This window comes from Ipomoea nil, unplaced genomic scaffold (genome assembly GCF_001879475.1).
Source record: "Ipomoea nil cultivar Tokyo-kokei standard unplaced genomic scaffold, Asagao_1.1 scaffold2759, whole genome shotgun sequence".
Lineage (NCBI taxonomy): Eukaryota > Viridiplantae > Streptophyta > Magnoliopsida > Solanales > Convolvulaceae > Ipomoea > Ipomoea nil.
Window position 1 is genome coordinate 2,541,567 of NW_017619187.1, and position 6,442 is coordinate 2,548,008.

Below are 6,442 nucleotides of genomic sequence, written 5' to 3' on the forward strand. Positions count from 1 at the left end.
TTCATCTCAGCCCTAATTCCACAAATATAAATCCCTAATTCCCTAAATCTTCAATGTATTCTCTGTATATTGTCTATGAATTAGATGAATTCGTATAATGCCCTAATTTCATGTTTTTGTTCTAACTAGATGAATTCAAGTCTGTATCCACTCTATCTACAGCTTTGCTTCAATTTTTGTATCCAATTTTAAATATGCTTCTTCATCTCATAAGCAATGGTGGAGAAAACTGCGGGTGTCTTAAGAGAGATTCAGGTTCAATACTTTGTTACACTTACAATAAACTTCATTTCTTGTTCATTAGTGTTATTTATTTCGATCCAGATCACTTTGTTGTTTTACATAATAGGTTTGTGTTGTTATATGCTCTTAGTTTATGCAATTGATCTTGAACTTGGCACTAAGAAACTTGTATAAGATTTCTATTGCTTATACTAGTCTTCCATGAGGATCTTGGTGATTTGGAGGGTAGGTAGTATTTGGGTTGTATTTTACGTTTCAGTTTGCTTCTGTATTAGCTACTTTTGACTAATCAGTCTGTTGTCTTTCAATTATGTTACTTATTTACTTAACAAGCTACTTGCCTTTGACAGCCTGCAGATTGAGATGAGAATGAATACATAGATGACCCTGAAGATAAGAAGCCAGAGGTATGCCTTCCTAATTTTCTTTTTTTCTTTGTCTTTACTTGTGTATTCTAGAGAATTGGTAATGAGTCTGATTACATAGTTGTGAATTATCATGTTTCAGGCCTTACTTTCATGTCCAACAAGCTCAATCCACACTGAAAAGCCTGCCCGTGATATTTTAGAAGTACAAAAAACCTTTCCTATTCCAATAAATTAAATGAGCAGAGAATTACGGTATTGCCTACTCAGTTGCAGTTACATTTGTTTTAAGTTAATCATTATTGTTAACTTTTGCCCAAGATGCAAATAGAGTTGAAAGTGTGTATTATATATGTTATGTGAAGTGAATTTTTTGGCCATATTTTGAAATTCGAATCATGACATGCTTCAAATTTGGAGGTAATAACAATAAAATGAGGCAATGCCAAGGAGGAAGAAAGCAAAAAACACAAGCATGTGCCTACAAAAGAAAGCGAGAGAAAGCATGGCTTGTACCTAGAAATGTATCAAGAGGAAATGGGAAATGGGAAATGGCTTGTTGACAGGTACTTTTAGGTTATCTTTTGTCACTTAAATTTTGTTAATTTGATTACAAATATAATTATTGTAAATAATAGAAAACACTATGTATCTAGAGAATATATAAAAGACAAAATTTTGTTGCAAAATGTTTGCGAAAGAAAGAAATTTTTATCATGTCTCTTTCCCTGTATTTGCAGTCCTAGGTATACACAGAATTTGGCACATAATATTAAGATGATTGGTGGAGCTCGTTACATGTTTCTTACCCACAGGTATGATGCTATCAATTGTCTCATTTTGCTTAATCCTTAGATGTATTATTAACTATAGGCTATCATTTTAATGACCAGGGATGATGTTGCAGATCATGAGAAGTGGTCAAGTCAGTTAGGCTGTGAGCGAATTCTTCATTCAAATGAAGTACATCTATATGTTCTTACAACTGTGCAATTATACTGTTAGATGTTTGCATCTTTAAAAAATACTTCATTTTTTTTAGAATAAAAAAATATACTTCATTTTTTTTTAGAATAAAAAAATATACTTCATAATGTCTATATGTGCAAGTAGATTTTAAGGAAACAAGCAGCTACTCCCAAACGCAAACCCTTCGCCCTAGAGTCCACCCAAAATTAAATAAAAGAAAAATAAAAAAGAAGAGAAGGAAGAACTGAAAGATTTGTGTAACTCTGAATAAGATGCATGTATTTCCATTAAGCTGCTTGAAATGAATTTAGGTTTAGAACATGAAATCTGAGATCCATCTTAAGTGCCTCTACAGCTGTGCGTACTTTTGTAACTCTGACTAAGATGCATGTATTTTTATTATTCTAACTGATATGTTTGGTTTATGATATTTTCTGGTAAATACCTCAACTGCGAGAGTAGAAATTAAGCTAGAGGGGACGGGACCATGGAGCCTTGGAGATGATTTTGCCCTTGTTCATACTTCTGGCCACACAACAGTAACTACATTATTCTAGGATTAAAATCCATTTCAAGATTAAGGAATTGATGAGTAAATTAACCCTTTCCTAGTTTCTGTTGTTTTCCATAATCTTTAGAGTAAATTTATGATTAGGAATGTTGTCTTCATCTTTCTTAGGTCTTTGCATTATATACAAAATATGTCGACTATGAAGGGCACATGGCATGTGGGGCACATGACACTATCCATTGTTAAATTGAACTATGGATCAAGGTCTGAAACTGAAGTATGTCATTGGTTCTTTGACTGAACATAGGTATTCAAACATCCAAGTCTTTGCTTTCTATAAATTTATGAATGGTAAACTCTGTATTTCATTTTCTTCATTAAATTCTTGGAAAGTCTTATCTGAATGGATACTTGACTTTCTTATGCTGTCTTTTTGTGATTTTACTTTAAATGATTTGACCTTGTCATTGAAACAGTAAGGGCATTACATGCTTAGCTTTCAGTATGGATGGATCCCTGTTGGTGTCTGGATCAGAGGATGGCACGCTTCGAGTTTGGGATACTAAAAACCACAACATCACTCGCATCTTTAGGCAAGGAAAAGGTATATTTGATAATATAATATGATGGTAATAGCAAGCTCAATCAACTTTTTAGTTTCAGATTTTAGGATTAAATTTAATATATATTGTGGACACAAGTTTTAGGTATTCAATGAGCTCTAATGAACTGATTGAACTTGCTTTAGCCACTGCAAAAACCTCCTCAACTTGAGTTCCAAACTGGTTATAGGATTCATTGAGAAAATAGCATAAAACTTCTAATGTATTTGGAATATCTATGCTCTTTTGGCATATCTATTTGCATTTTTAATGTAGAAGTTTTCCTTTATTCTAACTTCATGCCTTATTTATATATGTTGTCTAAATCTTTCATTCAAGTCTGTTGCTTCAGAAGATTTTCTTGATAGTTTCTGATGAAACTTTGGGATTTTACAGAACAACTCAATATATGCATGGGATGGTTTTGTTAAGCTGCACCATTTTGTTATGCAGAAGAAGCTGCAGTTGCAGAAGGAGAAGATGGGAGATGAAACTCACTTATGTTCTTTCTTGTGGTCATGCCTTCCAGGTGTCATGAATCCACATGCTAAAGTGGTGCAGCGGTGGAACAAATTCTTTGTCTTCTCATGTTCATTTGCAGTTTTTATTGATCCCTTGTTCTTCTTTTTGCTGACTGTGAATCAGGTATTCACTTAACTGTGGTTGTCTTAGATAACTCTTGCACTTCAACTGAATTACATATATGCGTATTGCAGTTAGAATCTGTCTAGAAATTTGCTTTTATGAGGTGAAAAAAATGATATTTAGCATGTATCTAATTGTTAGCAGAGTTTTCTAAATATGATTTAGAATGATAAAATTTTCTTTCTTTGCCCACCCTGTAATAAACTAATACTATTTATAATATATTACTTTGTGATATGCAAAATGTTGGTGATGCAACCTTTCCTAAAAGGAAGATAGTGACATATAAAACATTACATAAATATTGGCTCGTGTAAGTACTGATTGCGATATATTTCACATGACAGATGAATCTAGTGAACTCCCAACATTAAAGCACTATGTTTAGTTATAACTTAGAAGTCAATTACCATAAGACACTAATCAAAATCCGAAATAAAAGCACCGTACCAATTTTTATCTGTGTTTTTAATTTCTACAACATGGTGATGCTAGAGTAAATATATGTGTACCATAGGTAGATAAAATCGAGATCAACACTGATGAATTTATGGTCCAACAGAAAGCCAAGAACTTATTTGTACAATTGTATTTAGCATTCTTTGAACAATTTCGAGAGTTCTTAATTAATTGACTTTTTTGACCAATTAAAAATTTGTAATGTTCTTACGTGCACACATGTTTTTCAATTTGTTTAGCATACCTGCCTTTCTTTTGTGTGTTTCACTGATTTGTATGTTTTGAATTTCCCTCTTTGACCAATCAAGATTTGGCACTTAGTATCCATTATGTTTTTTTTCCCCTATTCTTAACTGCGGGCACACATGTGTTTTATGATGTTTTGTTTGCCTTTCTACTTTTGTTATAGGATAACAAATGCATTGTACTGAACTGGCCCTTGACAACCACAATTGTGATTTTGAGGAGCTTGACTAATTTCATTTACTTAATACACATGTTACTTCAGGTGACTATACTCCTCACACAGTTCAGACAAAGGCACTTGTCGAACATGTATTGCTATTATTATTATTATTATTAGTATAATATAATGTTGTCACTGCTTCCTTTGTGACAAATCTTCTAACATTTATGCTGTCTAGCCATGTGGTGGGGTCATGTTGGTATCTTTTTGGCTTACAGGTATGAAACTAATTTAGATAATTTTTAGATTTTGGTTCCATGACTTTAATTTGCTGAGGTTTACATAAGCTACTTGGATAACCCAGGGCAAAAAAGTTTATGAAGCACTTACTTCATAATCATTGAAATTCTCTCTTGGAACTTATATGCCTGCAGTATAATTGGAAAATGTATTTTAAAATCATATCTTCAATGTATAGGCGGCCTTCCTCAGCTCTGTCCTCCTTATTTTTCTTTTTCCTACTGATCCTGCAGAGGGTGAATCAATGTCTTCGTGATGCCTGTCATACTTCTGAAATAGGAAGGTGCAGGGAATTCATTGACTGTGGGCACGGCAATGATTACCGTAAATTCTCATCAGATCCAGCATGGAATCAATGAAAGAATGATACAAATTCAATTGCTTGTTTTAGTACTAATGGTTTTGATTATGGAATATATGAGCAAGCAGTCAACCTCACAACAAAGCATAGTTTATTTACGAGATATATATACTCACTGTTTTGGGGCTTCCAGGTATTCAATCTTCATAAATTGTCTTCATCTATCATTGTTTTTAATTATTTATTATATATATTGTTTGTGTGGTGTGGTGGTAAAGCATTGCAAAATTTTAGATTTGGTGTAAATATATGGTAAATGCATGCATTTCTTAATTATACGGCCATCTGATCTGATATAATTATTATTTGTTGGTGCGTGGTTAGCAAATAAGTACGCTTGCTGGGAATCTAGTTCCAAGTTACTTCGAGTGGGAAGTTCTTTTCACCATAGCCATTATTGGACTAGGTCTCTTACTGTTTGCTATGCTCATTGGAAATATGCAAAAGTTGAGAAGTGGATGAGCCACCTGCGCTTGCCAGAGGGATTAAGAAGGTACCTATCTAGCTAGCTACTTTCTAAGTTTTTCTTTTTGAATCTTTCTGCTCTTCCACCACTGGCTGCCTTTTGCTATAAAAGTTCAGGACTTGCAAGAAGATGTTGTGTGCTCGTTCCTTTATCCGTCAAATCCTCTTTCACCCATCATTGAATCCAAAAATTTCTCCCGTTTTGTGGTAGCCATTTACGGTTTAGAACTTTAAATAGATGCTTATAACTCATTTGTAGTAACACTTAAGAATAGACCATTTGTAGCAATTGTTTCAAGCTTCTTATAACTAATTTGGATGCTGAAACAATTGCTACAAAACCTTATTAGCATGCATGTTTAGCTAATATTTTGACAAATGTATTTTTGATGGTGAAACAATTGTTACATCTTGATTTAAATGATTGACTAATGTTTGATTTTCTTAAATTGTTAATTGTATTGTAGAATTTAATATTGTGGTGTTGAAATTTGTATAATTGTAATAGGTTCAGAATTCATTTGATATTTGTAGAATTTTATAATTGTAATAGGTTCAGAATTCATTTGATATTTGTAGAATTTTAAATTTTATTTTTTTCGTTAGTAAATCGGTGGTCGGTAATTCAAATTTTTTAATTTTTCTTTGTAAATCTTACCGACCACCGGTGGATGGTAATTCTGACCAATTACCGACCACTAGTGGTAGAAAATATGCTCCCTCTATCCAACAACTAGTAGTTCCGACGTCCTCAACAAGAAGCCGGTATTTCCGACCACCTTGAGTAGTTGTCGGTAACAGCTAGGGCTTTTTTTCCGAATCCTAAAGTGGTCGGTAAGTTGGTCGGAAACTGCATTTCCGACCTAAAATCACCCTTCTCCGACCACTTTTTGATGGTCGGAAAATGCAGATTTCCAACAGTGGTTCAACTTGCAAATTGCCAATTGCAAACAATTTAGAACCTCACGAATCTCAAATAACTCATGCTTGATTGGGAACACTATGACAACGATTTTAGAACTCTGAGTCTCACGCTCAACTTTTAAAGAAAAAAGGTAAAAATCAATCTTGAATCTCAAAGGTAAAGTTCTACGCTTATTTTTGTGTAAGTCCATA

General features: G+C 33.4%; 1 pseudogene; it reads left to right on the plus strand.

The window, feature by feature from the left end:
* The first annotated feature begins 729 nt into the window (after positions 1 to 729).
* On the plus strand, positions 730 to 5,624 carry LOC109156750 (annotated as a pseudogene).
* Positions 5,625 to 6,442: the final 818 nt, after the last annotated feature.